This window comes from Macaca nemestrina, chromosome 10 (genome assembly GCF_043159975.1).
Source record: "Macaca nemestrina isolate mMacNem1 chromosome 10, mMacNem.hap1, whole genome shotgun sequence".
In the NCBI taxonomy this organism is placed as follows: domain Eukaryota; kingdom Metazoa; phylum Chordata; class Mammalia; order Primates; family Cercopithecidae; genus Macaca; species Macaca nemestrina.
In genome coordinates this window covers 36,763,045-36,782,255 of record NC_092134.1, presented here as the reverse complement: position 1 = coordinate 36,782,255, position 19,211 = coordinate 36,763,045, and the positions used below count along the sequence as shown (strand labels likewise).

Genomic DNA, 19,211 nt, shown 5'->3' with positions numbered 1-19,211 from the left:
TCATTGTTCATTTCAGGAACTTCCCGAAAAACCCACATAAACCAACATCAGACTATTCAATTTTTCAATAAATAGCAGCAAATGATTGTTCACTTTCTAAGACACTGAAAAAGCTTACCTCAAAACTCTTGCCTTGGTATGTCTGTCCAATCTTAAACTATTATATCATGATCCTCACCTAATTCTAATAAAGTTTTGCATTGAAATACTTAAACCAGACTCCAAACCCTCAATAATAAACACCCCAACTTTGATGTTCCTTTCTGGTTTGCCATTCTTATCAACACCCGCATGGCCCCCTACAAATGCTTATAAGCAATATACTCAACAGATAATTTTTGGTGGTATTTTCCGGGAGCCAACATTCCACAGTACTACCAGACAGCTTCCCAAATGTCTATTAAAAGCTCAGTTCAGGCCGGGCGCGGTGGCTCAAGCCTGTAATCCCAGCACTTTGGGAGGCCGAGACGGGTGGATCACGAGGTCAGGAGATCGAGACCATCCTGGCTAACACGGTGAAACCCCGTCTCTACTAAAAAATACAAAAAAAACTAGCCGGGCCAGGTGGCGGGCGCCTGAAGTCCCACCTACTCGGGAGGCTGAGGCAGGAGAATGGTGTGAACCCGGGAGGCGGAGCTTGCAGTGAGCTGAGATCCGGCCACTGCACTCCAGCCTGGGCGACAGAGCGAGACTCCGTCTCAAAAAAAAAAAAAAAAAAGCTCAGTTCAGTGACACTAGTCTCATCACAAGCAATGTGGGGAAAATATTAATACTGTTATAAAAGACTAAGATAAATCATCACCCTTTATTAGGTAGTATCCACTAACACTATTGGCCAGTTTCTTAATGAGTTACAACAGTAAACTGGCCTACTAATTAAACTTCTGAAGATTATAAAATAGAGTTTAGTAATCAGAGGACCATAAAACCAGTAGGAGTTCTAAGGAAGATGAGAAACAGATCACAGAGAGGCTTAATAATCTAAAAAGGAATCCTATGAGAAACAGGATAAGGATAAAACCAATTGATACATGAATAATCCACAATACTGATAAATCAGTAGAAAAAGTACTATGAAATATACAATTTAACAGTGAAAAGAAACTCTAAAGGAGTTTCCATTTACTATAATAATCACTTATCAGTAATCAGAAAGTGAAGACTTCTTACCGAGAGTAAATGCCTAAGTATTCTTTTACTGTAAGTCATTTAAATCACCCATATGGCCACAATCATGCTGATGCAGGTGTAACTAGAAAGCAATGGGTAAGTATTTAAAATGCCTCAAAGATTGAGAGGAACTGAAGGATCCAAATTTTAAAATCCATATGTGAAAAACACAACCACAAGTATTAGAAGAAAACGTGGATGAACTTCTTTATAACCCTGGAGTGGTGAAGACTTTTCTAAATATATTTCAAAATCCAAAACCATAAAAGAAAAAATTACTTTACCATATAAAAGTCGAAAGTTATGCATGAAAAAACATCATAACCTAAAATATACATATTTGCAACCCATATCACAAATAAAGGGCTAATCTCCCAACAGAAAATTCCTGAAAACAGACCAATGACCTAAGAGAAAAATAAAGGACATCAGAGTTCAAAGAAGGGAAAAAACGTTAAATGCCCCTTGAACAGATGAAAAAATGTCCAATGTCCTTGATAATGAGAAAAATACAATAACCTGAGTTACACCACGTCTCGTCTATCAAATGCAAAATTCAAAAAGTCTGACAGCACATTCAGTTGCTGAGGTTATGGGAAACAGGCCTGTTGCACATTTAGGTGGTAGTACAAAATGGCAATTTGGCAGTATGTAGCAGAATTACAGAAGCAGTTTTTTTAAAGTGAACTTTTAGTATCATTTTAGATTTACAGAAAAATCGTAAACAGAGTTCCCTTAGACCACACACTCAGTTTCTGCTGGTAAGATCTTACATTACTATGGTACTCACTGGCAAGAAGTCACCTCATGTAGCTCACACTTGAAAAGTGGCGAGTTGTATTATACTTCCTTGAGGGCTGTGTATCTAATTCTGCACAGATTTGTCTATTCTTCCCCATTTATTTATTTAGTAAATGATTTATTTCTATCAGCATGAACTCATGGATATTATTTTATACTGTGGGTTATAATTCAATATTACTTTTTTGTTGCTCAAATTATTCCAGTATTGGCTACTGGGAACTCTTTCAGTTGGCTGTGTCCCTTTGACATAACTCATTCACTGTTTTTGTTTGAATAGTTCCTTCCTTTCCAGCATTACAAGATACTCCAGGTTAATCTTACAGTTTTATTGCCTGCCCCAGTCCTAGAATCAGCAATTTCTCCACAGAGGCCTGGTTCCTTTTACTAGAGAATGGTGTTAGAAACCAAGATCTGGGCACCAGGTGTGCTCATTGCTACAGGGATTATTGTTGCTTCTAGGTTCTCTCAGCTGACAGAGGAAGAAAATAGGTGACCTAAAGCTCTACAATGGCTTGTTCAAACAGAAAATGTTACATGTATATTGTTATTCATTTGGCACTATAACAGCAAAAAACAGGAAACAACCCAAATAGCCACAAAGGACTGAGTGACTAAACTATGGTACATCCACTATGCAGCTATTAAAAATAAAGATCTTTATCTAGATATGGAAAGACCTCCAGAATAAAATATACGTTTGTTTGTAACTACAAAAGGCAAACACTGGAAGGATAAACAGGATACCAAAAAGTATGGGAGGAAAACAAAGTAGCAAGCAAAGGAGGAAATAAGACTTTGTGTACATCTTTCTATATACTTGAGTTTTATCTATCCCCAAAAATAAGTTTAATTTTAAAAAGAACTTAAAATGGTTACAATAGTGGAAGAATCTGAAGGGTTCAAATACTAGAAAGAAAAAGATATTAATTTCTGAAGCATGAATACATACTATGAGACAAAGTAGCTCGAACCTAGGGACAATTATGTACCAAAAAAATCTAAGTGTAGTAAAACGAAAGTATTTCAAGTCAAACTCAGTTGAATTTAAAGTGCTGAAATGCAGTACAGCTGCTAAAATTAACGTATGACCAGAACCTGTATGTAAGTTTACTGAATTACTGTTAAATGGAAAGTGATTTATGATCACCTACATTAGCAGGGAGATAAAGGCTAAAGAAATGCAAAAATAACTTATAGAAACACAATTAATGTTTATATTCTTGATTATAAGATATGCTGATATTTATAGCTAAATAAAAGCATCTATCATTTCTACATTTTGTAAACCTAATTTTTTTTTTTTTTTTTTGAGACAGGGTCTCAAGTCTGTCCCCCAGGCTGGAGTGCAGTGCCATCATAACTCACTGCAACCTCAAATTCCTCGGATTAAGCAATCCTTCCACAGGTTTAGCCTCTTGAGTAACCAGGACTGCAGGCGCACATTACTATGCCTGGCTAATTTTTTAAACACTTCTTGTAGAGATGGGGATCTCACTATGTTGCCCAGGCTGGTCTCAAATTCCTGGGCTCAAGCAACCCTTTCACCTTGGCTTCCCAAATTGCAGGAATTATAGCTATCAGCCACCGTGTCCAGCTGTAAATCTACTATTTATATCTCTTATTTCCCCATATAAAATGGTGAAACCAATTTCTAACATACAGAAACATTTCCTCATCGGAAGACAAAAATCACAGTTTCTAAATTAAACACACATTTCCAAATGTTCCTAAGAGACAGTAAAACAATTCTCCCTAGGTGCTGTGGCTAACATCTTTAATCCCAACACTCTGAAAGGCTGAGGCAGGAGGATCGCTTGAGCCAAGGAGTTTGAAACCAGCCTGGGCAACACAGTGAGACCCCATCTCTACAAAAAATTAGCTGTGCATGGTGGCATGCACCTGTAGTCCCAGCTACTATGGAGGCTGAGGAGGGAGGATCACTTAACCCAGGAGATGGAGGCTGCAGTGAGCCATGATAGCACTAATAATTCTCATGTCTCTGAGGTAAACCAAAAAATTACCCAAAAAAGGCACAAGTAGCTCTTTTTAGCATTTTTTTTTTTTTTTTTGAGACGGAGTCTCGCCCTGTCACCTAGGCTGGAGTGCAGTGGTGCAATCTCAGCTCACTGCAACCTCTGCCTCTCGGCTTCAAACAATTCTCTGCCTCAGCCTCCCAAGCAGCTGGGATTACAGATGCCCAGGCGCCCACCACCACGTCCGGCTAATTTTTGTATTTTTAGTAGAGACGGGGTTTCGTCATCTTGGCCAGGTTGGTCTTGAATTCCTGACCTCGTGATCTACCCGCCTCAGCCTCCTAAAGTGCTGGGATTATAGGCATGAGCCACTGTGCCCAGCCATTTTTTAGTATTTTCAATACTGGAAAGCAACCCTTTGACAGTGCTTCTGAAGCACCAACATCACAAAAGATTGTCCATTTAACTTGCAAAAGTTCATTTGCAATTGTACACAACTTTTCCAATGGCTTCGCTGTAGGAAAAAAAATGATATTATGCCTAAAAAGTGTTCAACAGCCTCCTTACTGGAATATCTCCCTCTTTGACCTCATTTCCTGCCACTACCTCTATGAGCAACCTTTATCTCTTTATTTCTATCATATGGAAATACTCATTAGGCTGGTAGAGAACAACATTTTTAAAGAAACACAAATTTTTTTCATATTCCTTTTTTACATATTCTTTCATCCTACCTAGGAAGTGGTTCTCTTCTCTCATCTATTTGTAAAGCTAATTACCTTCAGCATCACTTCATCTGAGACACCTACTTAATACTCTCAGCTAAATGTTACTCTCTCCTCTTCATGATAATCCTAAATTCATCTTTAACCATAAGTTCACCTTTGGTAATAACACAAATAAACTAATACACTCTATCTATCATAAGCCACCTAACCTTTTATCAAGATGCTCTCTAAGCCTCTTGAGGACATTCCAAGACAGTATACAGTCCTATGGTCTCCTTGGAAATCCATACAGATAACACTTCAAGGGCGATACCTTGTTGGTTTTGACTGGATATTAGTTTAAACTTTTTAAAGAGATGAGTGACAGAACTAACCCTTATAAGTTTTAAGTTTAACCCTGTAAGTTTTGAGTTTATATTGTTTCATCCCATGTACAAAACCATTTTTTCCTACAAAAAAAAGAGATACTCTTTACAGGGTACAACTCAGACAACGGGTAACAGGAAGTCTATTTCAATTCCTGATGCAACTCTTATAGATAAGCTGACATATCTCCAGTTCAAATTTTATAGCAGGGAGACCGGTTTTGAAGAAAACAATAGAGACTTTCAGGGAGCTGAAAGTACCACCTGCAATTTTCCTCCCATAAACTTTACTACCGCCTGCAGGTCTACATTTTTTTTGCCTGCCATTTACTAAAGTAGAATTAAAAATATATATATATAAGAATATCAAAATCATTAGAAGAAAAAATTAAGTGTTTTGCCATGCCAGATATTAAAATATATTACAAAGCATTGACAATTAAAATAAGCTGGAATGAATACAAAAAGAGATGGATCACCAAGTCATCTAGTTTTTTTTTTATTTATATATAATAAATTTGATAGAAACCAAATATCAGAAAAAATCTTAAAAAGATGCCAGGATTCAGGGAGCAGTCAAAGTCTCCTCCTTAGCAATTTGTGGGGATAATGGGGGTGAGAGGAGGACCAACATCCCAGAAATCAAAGAAATTCAAATATATTTTTCTAAAACCAATGATCAAAAGTAAACATTTTAGATAATCATATCACTAAAAACAGATGTGGCACATTACTCGTGGTACTGATACAACAGAGAATATCAGAAAAAGGTTCACAGACTTTGATTTGGGAATTCCACTTCTAGATATCTATCTACCCTAAGGAAATGCAAAATGGTGGGGGTGGGTGGGAAAGGGCTATCACATGTTCAAGTTTGTCACAGCACCAATTTAAAATAGTGAAAACAGAAATACAAAAGATATTCAGCCTACTATCAACACCTCTATGCACGCAAATTAGAAAATCTAGAGGAAAAGGATAAATTCCTGGAAACACACAACCTCCCAAGATTAAACCAGGAAGGAAGTGAAAACCTGAACAGACAAATAACAAGTTCCAAAACTGAATCAGTAATTAAAAAAAAAAAAAATCCTACCAACCAAAAAAAGTCTGGGACCAGATGGATTCACAGCCGAATTCTACCAGACGTACAAAGAAAAATTGGTACCAATCCTACTGAAACTATTCCAAAAAATCAAGGAGGGCTTCCTCCCTAACTCATTCTAGGGAGCCAGCATCAGCCTGATACCAAAATCTGGCAGAGATACAATGAAAAAAGAAAACATCAGAACAATATCCCTGATGAACACAGGAACAAAAACCCTCAAAATACTAGCAAATGGAATCCAGCAGCACATCAAAATGTTAATTCACCACAATTAAGTAAGCTTTGTTCCTGAGGTGCAAGGTTGCTTCAACTTGTGAAAACAATAAATGTGATTCACCACATAAACAGAATTAAAAACAAAAAACATATCATCTTCTCAAGAGACACAGAAAAAGCTTTCGATAGAACCCAGCATCTCTTCATGAATGGGCAAAAGTTGGAACAATTCCCTTGAGAACTGGAACAAGAAAAAAAGATGCCCACTCTCACCACTCCTATTCAACAGAGTACTTGAAAGTCCTAGCCAGAGCAATCAAGCAAGAAAAAAAAAAATCAAAGGCATCTCAACAGAGAAAGAAGAAATCAAACTCTCTCTCTGCAGATGCAATTATGTATCTAGAAAACCCTTAAAGACTCTAAGACTCTACCAAAAGGCTCCTAGAACTGGAAACGACTTCAGTAAAGGTTCAGGATACAAAATCAATGAATAAAAATCAGTAGCATTTCTATACAACAACATTCTAGCTGAGAGCCAAATTAAAAACACAATATTATTTACAAAAGCCCCCCAAAAAATGAAGTGCCTAGTATTACATCTAACCAAGGAGGTGAAAGATCTCTAGAATAACTACAAAACGCTGCTGAAAGAAATCAGTGATGACACAAACGTAAAAACATTCCATGCTCATTAATTAGAAGAATCAATATCATTAAAATATCCATACTGCCAAAAGCAACATACAGATTCAATGCTATTCCTATCAAACTATCAACGTAATTCTTCACAAAATTAGGAAAAAAAAAAAAAAAAGGCTAGGCATGGTGACTCACACCTATAATCCCAGCACTTTGGGAGGCCGAGGCGGGCAGATCACGAGGTCAGCAGATCAAGATCATCCTGGCTAACAAGGTGAAACCTCGTCTGTACTAACAATACAAAACATTAGCCGGGCGTGGTGGCGGACCCCTATAGTCCCAGCTACTCAGGAGGCTGAGTCAGGAGAATGGTGTGAACCCAGGAGACGGAGCTTGCAGTGAGCTGAGACTGCGCCACTGCATGCCAGCCTGGGGGACAGACCGAGACTCCATCTCAAAACAAACAAACAAACAAAAAAAACTCTTCTAAGATTCATACAGAATCAACAAGAGTCCAAATAGCCAAAGCAACCCTAAGCAGAAAGAACAAAGCCAGATGAATCATACTACCCAACTTAAAACTAAACTGTAGGGCTAAAGTAACCAAAACAGCATGGTACTAATACAAAAACAGACACACAGACCAACGGAACAGAATGGAGAATCCAGAAATAAAGTTGCATAACCACAACCATCTGATCTTCAACAAAGTTGCCAAAAATAAACAATGGGAAAAAGACTCTCCATTCAATAAATGGTGCTGGGATAACTGGATAGGCATACGCAGAAGAATGAAAGTGGGCCCCTACCTTTCGTCATATACAAAAATTAACTCAAGATGAATTAAAGACATTAAACTATAAAATCCTAGAAGAAAACCTAGGAAACACTCTTCCAGACATCAGCATTGGCAAAGAATTTATGGCTAAGTCCCCAAAAACAACTGCAATGAAAACAAAAATTGACACGTGGGACCTAATGAAACTAAAGACCTTCTGCATGGCAGAAGAAATTATCAAGAGTATACAGACAGCCTTCAGAATGGGAGAAAAGATTTGCAAACCATGCATCCAACAAAGGACTAATATTCAGAATCCATATGGAACTTAAATGCACAAGAAAAAAAACAACCCCATTAAGAAGTAGACAAAGGACATGAAAAGACACTTCTCAAAAGAAGACATACAAGCAGCCAACAAACACATGAAAAAATGTTCAGCATTACTAATCATGAGATAAATGCAATGAAAACCACAACAAAATACCATCTCACACCAGTCAGAATGGCTATTATTAAAAGGCAAAAAACAACAGATACTGGCAAGGCTGCAGAGAAAAGGGAAAGCTTACACACTGTTGGTGGGGATATAAGTTAAGTCAGCCACTGTGGAAAGCAGCTGGAGATTTCTCAAAGAGCTAAAAACTGAACTACCATTCAATTCAACAATCACATTACTGGGTATATACCCAAAAGAAAACAAATAATTTTATCAAAAAGACTCATGTATTCATAGGTTTATGGCAGCACTATTCACAATAGCAAAGACATGGAATCAACCTAGGTGCCCACCGATGGTGAATTGGATAAAGAAAACATGGTACATATACACCATGGAGTACTATATAGTTATAAAAAAAGAATGAGATCTTGTTCTTTGCAGCAACATGGATGCAGTTGGAGACCATTATTCTCAGTGAATTACTGCAAGAACAGAAAACCCAATACTGCATGTTCTCACTTATATTTGGGAGCTAAACATTGAGCACACATGGACCTAAGACAGGAACAGCTGAGCATGGTGGCTAATGCCTGTAATGCTAACGCTTTGGGAGGCTGAGGCAAGAGGACTGCTTGAGCCCAGGAGTTCAAGACCAACCTGGGCAACATAGACCCCGTATCTATAAAAAATCAAACTGTTATCCAGGTGTGATGGTACGTGCCCGTGATCCCAGCTACGTGGGAGGCTGAGGTGGGAAGATCACTTGAGCCCAGAAGGTCGAAGCCGCAGTGAGCCATGATCATGCCGCTGCCTTCCAGCCTGGGTGAGAGCAAGACCCTTTCGCAAGGAATTAAAAAAAAAAAAAAAAAAAAAAAAAAGCTAGGCATGGTGGCTCACACCTATAATGCCAGAACTTTGGGAGGCTGAGGCGGGCGGATCATAAGGTCAGGAATTCAAGACCAGCCTGGCCAACATGGCAAAACCCCGTCTCTACTAAAAATACAAAACTTAGCTGGGCATGGTGGTGGGTACCTATAGTCCCAGCTACTCAGGAGGCTGAGGCAGGAGAGCTGCTTGAACCCGGGAGGTGGAGGTTGCAGTGGGCCAAGATAATGCCACTGCACTCCAGCCTAGGTGACAGAGTGAGACTCCATCTCAAAGAACAAAAAAAGATGGTAACAATAGACACTGGGGATGACTAGAAGGGGTTGGCAAATGTGGACATGGGCTGAAAAACTACCTATCACATACTGTGCTCACTACCAGAGTGACAGGATCATCCATACCCCAAACCTCAGCATCACGCAATATACCCATGTAACGAACCTGCACTTGTATGCCCTGAATCACAAATAAAAGTTGAAATTATTTTTAAAACAAAATAATGAAAACTGAAAAGTAATAATTATCAAACAATATGAAATGGTTAAGCCTCTTTTGTAAACACTAACAGCCATAATTATTTGGTACCTTAAAAAAAAACATAAAAAGGATCTTAAATAAAAACACAAAACATACTGGAGAAAAGCCAACATAATATGTGAAGATAATAACCACTGTGCTAGAGAATGTACATTGTACATTTTTTATATGATTATACATTCTTGCATTTTAAAAATAATTTTCTAAAACTAATAACTGAGACCATACAGATAGGAAACAGTATCACCGATAAGAAACAAGAGTCAGACAAAAACATCCACTAAAGGAAAAAACATAAAATAATTGAAACAAAAGACAATTGTACATAAAATTAAGAAAACTGCCAACTCCTGGTAAAACTAAAAGGTTCAAAGTAGAACAAAAAAAGGGAGAAAAATCAGATGGAACGATGGGAAGGTTTTTTGGTTTTTGTTTTGTTTTGAGATGGGGTCTCTAACTCTGTCGCCCTGGCTGGGGAGCAGTGGCACAATCACAGCTCACTGCAGCCTTTACCTTCCAGAGGAGTAGCCAGGACTACAGTCATGTGCCACCACACCTGGCCAATTTTTTAAAATACTTTTTAAAGAGATGGCATTCTGCCATGTTGCCCAGGCTAGTCTTAAACTCCTGGGCTCAGCTGATCTGCCCACCTCAGCCTCCCAAAGTGCTGGATTACAGACACAAGCCACTGCACCCAGGCAGAAAGTTTTAATCACTTTGCCTTTACTTCAAAAATTTTTCCACATTCTTTGTTAAAAACTGACATACCGGCCACACACAGTGCCACATGCCTGCAATCTCGGCACTTTGGGAGGCCAAGGTGGGAGGATCACTTGAGCCCAGAAGTTTGAGACCAGCCTGCACAATATAGTGAAACCTCATCTCTATTCTCCACAAAAATCTTTTAAAAATTAGCCAAGCATGGCGGCAGCACCTGTAGTCCCAGCTACTCAGGAGGCTGAAGTGGGAGGATCTTGAGTTCATGAGGCAGAGGCTGCAGTGAGCTGAGATCGTGCCACTGCACTCCAGCCTGGGAGACAGAAAGAGGCCCTGTCTCAAAATGAAAAACCAACAACAAAAAAGCTGACATATTACATGGACATACTGCATAACGGTAAATTTTTTAATAGAAAAAAACAATTTAAATAAAAACTGACATAAGCGAAGAAAACCTGTACAGAAAATATCTCAAATCATATATTACCTTGAAACAGTAATCTTAAGAGACTTTATCACCTAGGACCCCCTCTTCCTCTGCCATGGCCATGTGCTCTTCCTCTACCTCTGCTTCTGCATTGGCCTCTTCCTGTAACAAACACCTTCCCCTTTCTTAGGTTTTACCTTAGGTTCAACATCCACAAGTAGTGTATCCAGAGGTAAACTGTCTGGTAGAGTAAAATATTTAACGTTACTTCCTCAAATTCGTGTTTCCAACTGTACAGGTTTTCTGTCTTCGGGGTCATTTTCACAGCTTCAAGATGTGTATTCACGGTGACATCCACACCTGTAACTGTCCCATGGACCTGTGTTCCACTTTTCAATTAAATGGTTACAGGTTCATGAATCATTTCATCAAAAATCTCATAGCTTCGTCCTAGCAGTGCCGTCATTCTTTGGGTCCAATAGCACACAGAATCCAGCAACCAAGGACCAACCAACCCACTAGAAGTATGAATCTACTTTAAATTTAATGTATGAGTGATTCCTTCCCTTAACACTGTGCTAAACTCTAGAACCGTGTTTCTAAAACTCCAGGACCCATCAAGAATTGTCTGAAACATTAAAAACCCAAACCCAGAGATTCTCATTCAGAAACAGAGTTTGAGATTACATACACACAAGCATGCCTTTAGATTTTTTCTTCTTTTAGTCAACAAGAATGATTCTGAAGTTCAGGTTAAAGCCATTACTCTGGAATAACATATAATAGTAAACAATAATACAATACTAAGCATCCAGGCAGATTTTATGACAAAGAATAAAATGCAAAGTCAGTTTCTTCTTTTGATGGGTAAGCTTTATAACCAGTTATTCTATTTGGATTTCAGAAAAATGTGAGGCGGGGCATGGTGGCTCACACCTGTAATCCCAGTGCTTTGGGAGGCTGAGGCTCGAGAATCACTTGTGTAAAGTAGTTCAAGACTAGCCTGGGCAACATAGTGAGACCCTATCTCTACAAAAAAAAAAAAAAGGGCCGGGCGCGGTGGCTCAAGCCTGTAATCCCAGCACTTTGGGAGGCCGAGACGGGTGGATCACAAGGTCAGGAGATCGAGACCATCCTGGCTAACACAGTGAAACCCCGTCTCTACTAAAAAATACAAAAAACTAGCCGGGCGAGCTGGCGGGCGCCTGTGGTCCCAGCTACTCGGGAGGCTGAGGCAGGAGAAAGGCGTGAACCCGGGAGGCGGAGCTTGCAGTGAGCTGAGATCAGGCCACTGCACTCCAGCCTGGGCGACAGAGCAAGACTCCGTCTCAAAAAAAAAAAAAAAAAGTAAAAAATTAGCCGGGCATGGTGGTGTGCGCCTGTGGTCCCAGCTGCTCAGGAATCTGAGGTGGGAGGATTGCTTGAGTCCAGTAGGTTGAGGCTGCAATGAACCAGGACTGCACCGCTGTGCTCCAGCCTGGGCAACAGATAAGACCTTTTCTCTTAAAAAAAAATATAATAAAAGAGAAAAAGAAAAACAATCAGCCAGGTGTGGTAGCTCACGCCTGTAATCCTAGCAGTTTGGGAGGCCAAGGTGGGAGGATTACTTGAGCTCAGGAGTTGCAGCCTGGGCAACATAGTGACATCTCATCTGTACATAAAAAAACAAGAAAAACTCTAGAGTCACATACAAGAGTCACTAACAAGGAAAGCAAATACTGTCTAGACTATTAAGATGTCAAGTAAATGATAAAGCACAGGCCTAAAGAAGTGAAACAGAACAGGGAAAATGGTTCAAAGAAATATTTGGTTGGCCCTAAGGAAAGCTTATAGATATGCTTACAAAAGATGACCTATTTATTCCTAATGGTCATTAGATTAGAAACAAGAATGCACATCTTAGTCTACTGGTATGTCTATATGTGACACCTCCACCCCCAAACATACAAGAAGGATGCAACACACACCCATTAATAATGCAAACCCACTGCTACAGTTACGCTCAAATCTGGTGGGAGTAGAGGCATGTAAGAAAATCTGGGAAATATGCAAAGTTCAAAAAGCCAGAGACGATTCTGATTCAACTGTCCTTGTGAATCACTGATTTAGACATTCCTTCAACATGAAGCAGTAGATTAAACAATTTTATTACCACTACCAATAGTTCCTATACAGAGTCATAGCAAAAATAATCAATGTTTTACATGCTGTGTTGGGCTGTTCTTACACTGCTATAAAGGAATCCCTGAGACTGGGTAATTTATAAAGAAAAGAGGTTTAATTGCCTCATGGTTCTGCAGGCTGTACAAGCATAATGCCAACATCTGCTTGGCATCTGGGGAGGCCTCGGGAAGCTTTTACTCATGGTGCAAAACCAAGTGGGAGCAGGCATGTCACATGGTGAGAGCAGGAACAAGAGAGGGCAAAGAAGAAGCTACAAACTTTAAAACAACCGGATCTCACATGAACTCACTCATCACCAAGAGGATGGTGCTAAGCCATTCATGAGGGATCTGCCCCATGAACCAAACACCTCCCACCACCAGGCCCCACTTTTTTTTTTTTTTTTTTTGAGACAGAGTCTCAAACAACAGAGCCTCGCTCTGTTGCCCAGGATGCAATGCAGAGGCACAATCGTGAGTCACTGCAACCTTCACCTCCAAAGTTCAAGTGATCCTCTTGCCTCAGTCTCCCTAGTAGCTGGGACTACAGGTGCATGCCACCACACCCGACTAATTTTTGTGTTTTTAGTAGAGACAGGGTTTCACCATGTTGGTCAAGCTGGTCTCGAACTTCTGACCTCAGGTGATCCACCCGTCTTGGCCTCCAAAAATGCTGGGATTACCAACATGAGCCACTGAGCCTGCCTAAGTCCCACTTCTAACAATGGGGATTACTTTTCAACATGACATTTGGAGGGGACATCCAAACTATATCACATGCATTATTTCATTTAATTCCCACAACCCTATCAAGTAGGTTCTGTTACTTCCTCATCTTTAAGAAGAAACTGACCTTCAAGAGCTTTTTTTTTTTGTTTTGAGGGTTTTCTTGTTTTGTTTTGTTTTGAGACAGGTTCTTACTCTGTCACCCAGTCTGCAGTGCAGTGGCATGATCGCAGCTCACTGCAACTTCGACCTATCAGACTCAAGAGAGCCTTCTGCCTCAGCCTCCTGGGTAGCTGGAACTACAGGCATGTGCCATCATGCTCAACTAATTTTTTAAATATTTTTGTAGGCATGGGGTCTCCCTATGTTGCCCAGGCTGGCCTCAAACTCCTAGGCTCAAGTGATCCTCCCCAGTCTGCCTCCCTAAATGCTGGGATTACAGGCATGAGCCACCTTGCCCAGCCAGGAGTTAAAGTAATGAGCTTATAGTAATATGGTTATTATCAGTTATTACTGAAGTAGTCTTTATGAAAAGAAAATTGAAAACATATAACCAATTCTAAACTTTATACAATAGAAACCTAAGTTGCACATCTTTTCCAAAAAATTGTACCTGAAATAAATGTTTCAACCATTTTATAGCTTTGAAGAAAAGGGATCAGTGCAAAATGGAAATGTAAATGATATCTGGAGAAGGGAGGGATCAACAAAAAAAAATCCATGCTCACCAACTTATGGGCAAAAATTGTTGCAAAACAGAATACCCCATGGTTACCGAAATGAAAAATGTTGGTTAATAAACCATGATCTCAAAAGCTTAATATAAAAAGTGTTTTAAGAAGACTATGTAAAGTTGAGGAATTTAAAAAGGCACTGACTCCCACAAATTATGAAAATTCATTTGAAATGTCACACTTCAAACAACATGTTACCAAGCCATAATCCCGAACGAACGTTTAAAATAAATCTATTACTTATAACACACCTACTATAGAAGAAGTTTTTTTGTGTTTTTGTTTTGAGATGAAGTCTCACTCTGTCACCAGGCTGGAGTGCAGTGGCAAGATCTTGGCTCACTGCAATTTCAGCCTCCCAGGTTCAAGCAATTCTCCTGCCTCAGCCTCCTGAGTAGCTGGGATTACAGGTATGCACCACCACACTCAGCTAATTTTTGTAGTTTTAGTAGAGATGGGGTTTCGCCATGTTGCCCAGGCTGGTCTTGAACTCCTGACCTCAAGTGATCTGACCACCCTGACCTCCCAAAGTGCTGGGATTACAGGTGTGAGCCACCGCGGCCGGCCAGTTTTTTTCGGTTAAATCAAATTTTACTCTTGCTATGTTGACTAATGTTTTCAGACCTTCAGAAATGAGTATTTTCTTTACATATTAACATTATAATTTTATATTTCCATTTTGTCTAAAAGACAACAATCTTTGAAGGCCACACCCCTTTTCTCTCCATTTTCACTAACTAGTACAGCTCACACGCAATTAAAAAGTCTCAATAATGCCAAGTTTCTGTCCCTAGAAGTTGGCCTACAAACTGCTCTAGATTGCTCTCACACAAATACCACCAAACTGTATAGTTCCAGTATTCGAAACCTAAAAGCTTTTTATTATCTACTGTATCAAAATGTATTCTTGATTGCTTCTAAGCCTACTCTGACCTTAATTTACCACCTTGGTGTTGTTTCTCCTAATTCCATCACTTTATTCAATTTAACAATATGATAATATGGGAAGAAATACAGAAATGAAAAAAACACGGCCTCTTCTGGGGCACAAAGCCAGCCAAAAGAGGGAGAGACCTGAAAATAATAAATTACAATATAACATATTAAGTACTACAGTATATACAAATACTATATAGCAGAACCACCATAGCTCTGTCAGAATGGAACAAAGATCACGTTGGAGGAAGCAATGTTTGGGCTCAAAAATGAGAATTTCTCTACAAGTGTCATAGCATTGTAATATTAACATACCAGTTTCTTCATCTTTGTATCCTAGCACCTACCATAGTGTCTAGTACAGAGTAGGCAGGTACTTCAGACATGGATGGCTGAATGGATTGCAGCACGGAAAAAAGGATGAAATGATAAGATACATATATAAACATAAAGAAAGAATATGGTTAGATTAAAATGGGACAAAACTGGAGCCAGTAAATCAGATAAGACATTCCAAAACCCTTACGTAAGACAGTGACACAGGAAAAAATAAATTTAAAAGATATTTAGGAATTAAAATTAACAGGACTTGGTGTGACTAACTGGACTAAGGGGAAATGAGCATAACAGAAAAGCATAAGAAAGAAGCTGCCAAAGTTTCTGGCTTATGTGACTAGGCTGACAGTGGTACCATTCACTGACAGTGGGAATAGAAGTAGGGGATTTGAGTTCAGCTTAGGTAAGTGAGCACACTAAGGCAATATCGAGTAGGAAGCTAGAATGCAACTCAGAAAAAAAGGTCTAGATTAGAAATAAAGAGTTGGAGATTATTGCATATGGGTGATAAGAACAAAGCCCTAAATATAGATGAGATTGCCAGAAACACAAAAACCTGGAAAGAAGGCCGTGGACAGAACACTCAGACAACTAACACTGCTGTTATGTTACAATATTGCCGCATTAAATTATATTGTTACAACACAGATAATGGCTAATACAATACTGAAGACATAATAAATGCTTTAAAAATACTTACCAACTACACACCTGAATTGCAAAATTAAATTAACTCAAATTGAGCCATAAAGGACTACTTCTTAAAACTAATTTAAGGCCGGGCGCAGTGGCTCACACCTTTAATCCCAGCACTTTGGGAAGCCTAGGCGGATGGATCACGAGGTCAGGAGTTCAAGACCAGCCTGGCCAAGACAGTGAAACACCATCTCTACTAAAAACTACAAAAATTAGCAGGGCATAGTGGCAGACACCTGTAATTCCAGTTACTCGAGAGGCTGAGACAGACAGAATCTCTTGAACCCAGGAGGCGGAGGTTGCAGTGAGCCAAGATCGCACCATTGTACTCCAGCCTGGGCGACAAGTGAGACTCTGTCTCCAAAAAAAAAAAAAAAAAAAAAAAAACTAATTTAATAGGTCAGACTCAAAGGGCTGAAGTTTGACTAAGGAATCCAATTTTACTTCAGAATCAGTGAAAAATCTGGGCACAGTGGCTCACACTTGTAATTCCAGCACCTTGGGAGGCTGAGGCAGGCGGATTGCTTGAGCCCAGGAGTTCAAGAACAGCTTGGGCAACATGGTAAAACCCTATCTCTACTAAAAATACCAAATTTAGCCAGGACTAGTGGCGCTGAACCTGTAGTCCCAGCTACTCAGGAGGCTGAGGTGGGAGGACCACTGGAGCCCCAGAGGTCAAGGCTACAGGAAGCAGTGATCACACCACTGCAATCAACCTGGGTGGCAGAGTGAGACCCTGTATCTTAACAAACACAAACACACACACACACATTCTCAATGAAAAGCTTCTTTTTCCACCAGAAATAACATTACAAGTCAATAATACAAAATACTAAAATCTAAAGTTGTTATACTTCAAAAAATACTTATTTTAAATAATACTAAAAAATACATATTAACTAATTTAAAGAAGAGCGAGTCTAAATTTGGAGTGATACGGGCTTCAATACTGTTACTTGATAATTTCTTGCAAGTATAGACTGGGCGCGGTGGTTCACGCCTGTAATTCCAGCACTTTGGGAGGCCAAGGCAGGCAGATCATGAGGTCAGGAGTTCAAGACCAGCCTGACCAACATGGGGAAACCACATCTCTACTAAAAACAAAAATTAGCTGGGCGTGGTGGTGCATGCCTATAATCCCAGCCACTCGGGAGGCTGAGGCAGGAGAGTAGCTTGAACCCAGGAGGCAGAGGTTGCAGTGAGCCGAGATTGCGCCACTGCACTCCAGCCTGGGCAATACAGTGAGACTCTGTCTCCAAAAAAAAAAAAAAAAAAAAATTCTCACAAGTATTAATATCAACTTTTACCAACTCTGTTTGCATTATTGAATATTAACACATATTAATAATAAACATTACCCACCAAATATAAGAATAGTAGGATTAAATATGACTTGAGAAGGCCAAAGTTAGTAACGAAACTAGAATACAATGAAAGAGAAATTATCTTTGGGTCCTTTTCCCTTGTTTACAAACATGTACACAAAATTTTGAGTACTCTTGAACATACTTACACTAACAAATGCACAAAAAGAAACAAAATTGTGCTATTAAAAGGTAGACAAGCACGGGCACGGTATCCTACACCTATAATCTCAGCACCTTGGGAGACTGAGGTGCGTGGATCACCTGAGGTCAGGGGTTCGAGACCAGCCTGGTCAACGTGGTGAAAATCCATCTCTACTAAAAATACAAAAATTAGCTGGACGTGGTGGCTCACACCACCTGTGGTCCCAGCTACTCCAGAAGCTGAGACCCGAGAATAGCTTGAGATCACGCAACTGCACCTCTCCACTCCAGCCTGGGCCAACTGAGACTACGTCTCGGGGAAAAAAAAAAAAAAAAAAAAAGGGTAGACAAAGAATATTTATTTATTATTTTATTTTTATTTATTATTTATTCAAAAAATCTATAATTTTATTTCCCCCCGAGACAGTCTTGCTCTGTCGCCAGGTTGGAGTGCAATGGTGCGATCTTGGCTCACTGCAACCTCCGTCTCCCAGGTTCAAGCGATTCTCCTGCCTCACCCTCAGCTAGGATTACAGGCATGTACCACCACGCGCAGCTACAGCTAAGTTTTGCATTCTTAGTAGAGACAGGGTTTCAACATGTTGGCCGGGCTGGTCTGGAACTCTTTACCTTGTGATCCACCCGCCTTGGCCTCTCAAACTGCTGGGATTACAGGCGTGAGCTACCATGCCTGGCCCATATAAATGTTTTAAATCTTTTCAGCATCTTGATTTTTAATTCATTTTGAGCAGCATGTCCTACCTTACATATTTTATATACTGCAATCTTTTAATGTAGTAAAACCAGTTCAATGTACTTTAAATCTTATTTTGATGAGCTTTTCTAATTTCTCACTCCCTGTTTATAAAGTGCAGACAGTAACACTGACTTTTTAACATCTCATCCTCATGAAGACAGTGTAGAGTAGTGGTCTGAATGCCTAAACTGGAATGTCAATGTCACCATAGCGGTCGGTCCCTGGAAACAATGACTTATCCTAAGGTCTTTGTCTCTTCGTTTGAAAACAGGCAGAATACCTATATGAAGCACTTATTGTGAGGATTTCACAAAATAATACCTAGCATAGTGCCTAGCAGAGGTAATTAATTAACGTTAATTTCTTTCACAAAGTTTATGTTATGGACTGAAGATCTGTATACCCCCAAAATTCACATGTTGAAGTCCAAACCTCCCAGTGTGATGGCTATTAGAGGTGGGCCTTTGGGAAGCAATTAGGTTTAGATTAGGTCCTAAGAGTGAGACCCTCTCATGCCGGGATTTGTGCCCTTTTAAGTAGAAAAGAAAAAGACATCCTCACCTCTCC

The 19,211-nt window shown here is 39.6% G+C and overlaps 1 protein-coding gene and 1 pseudogene across 2 annotated transcripts in view; both read right to left on the bottom strand.

The window, feature by feature from the left end:
* Positions 1-19,211, bottom strand: part of LOC105483660 (cyclin dependent kinase 17) — a 115,485-nt gene that overhangs the window by 91,918 nt on the left and 4,356 nt on the right. The gene's annotated exons all lie outside the window — the stretch shown is intronic.
* Positions 1-19,211, bottom strand: part of LOC139356673 (small nuclear ribonucleoprotein Sm D1 pseudogene) — a 32,681-nt pseudogene extending 13,470 nt beyond the window's left edge.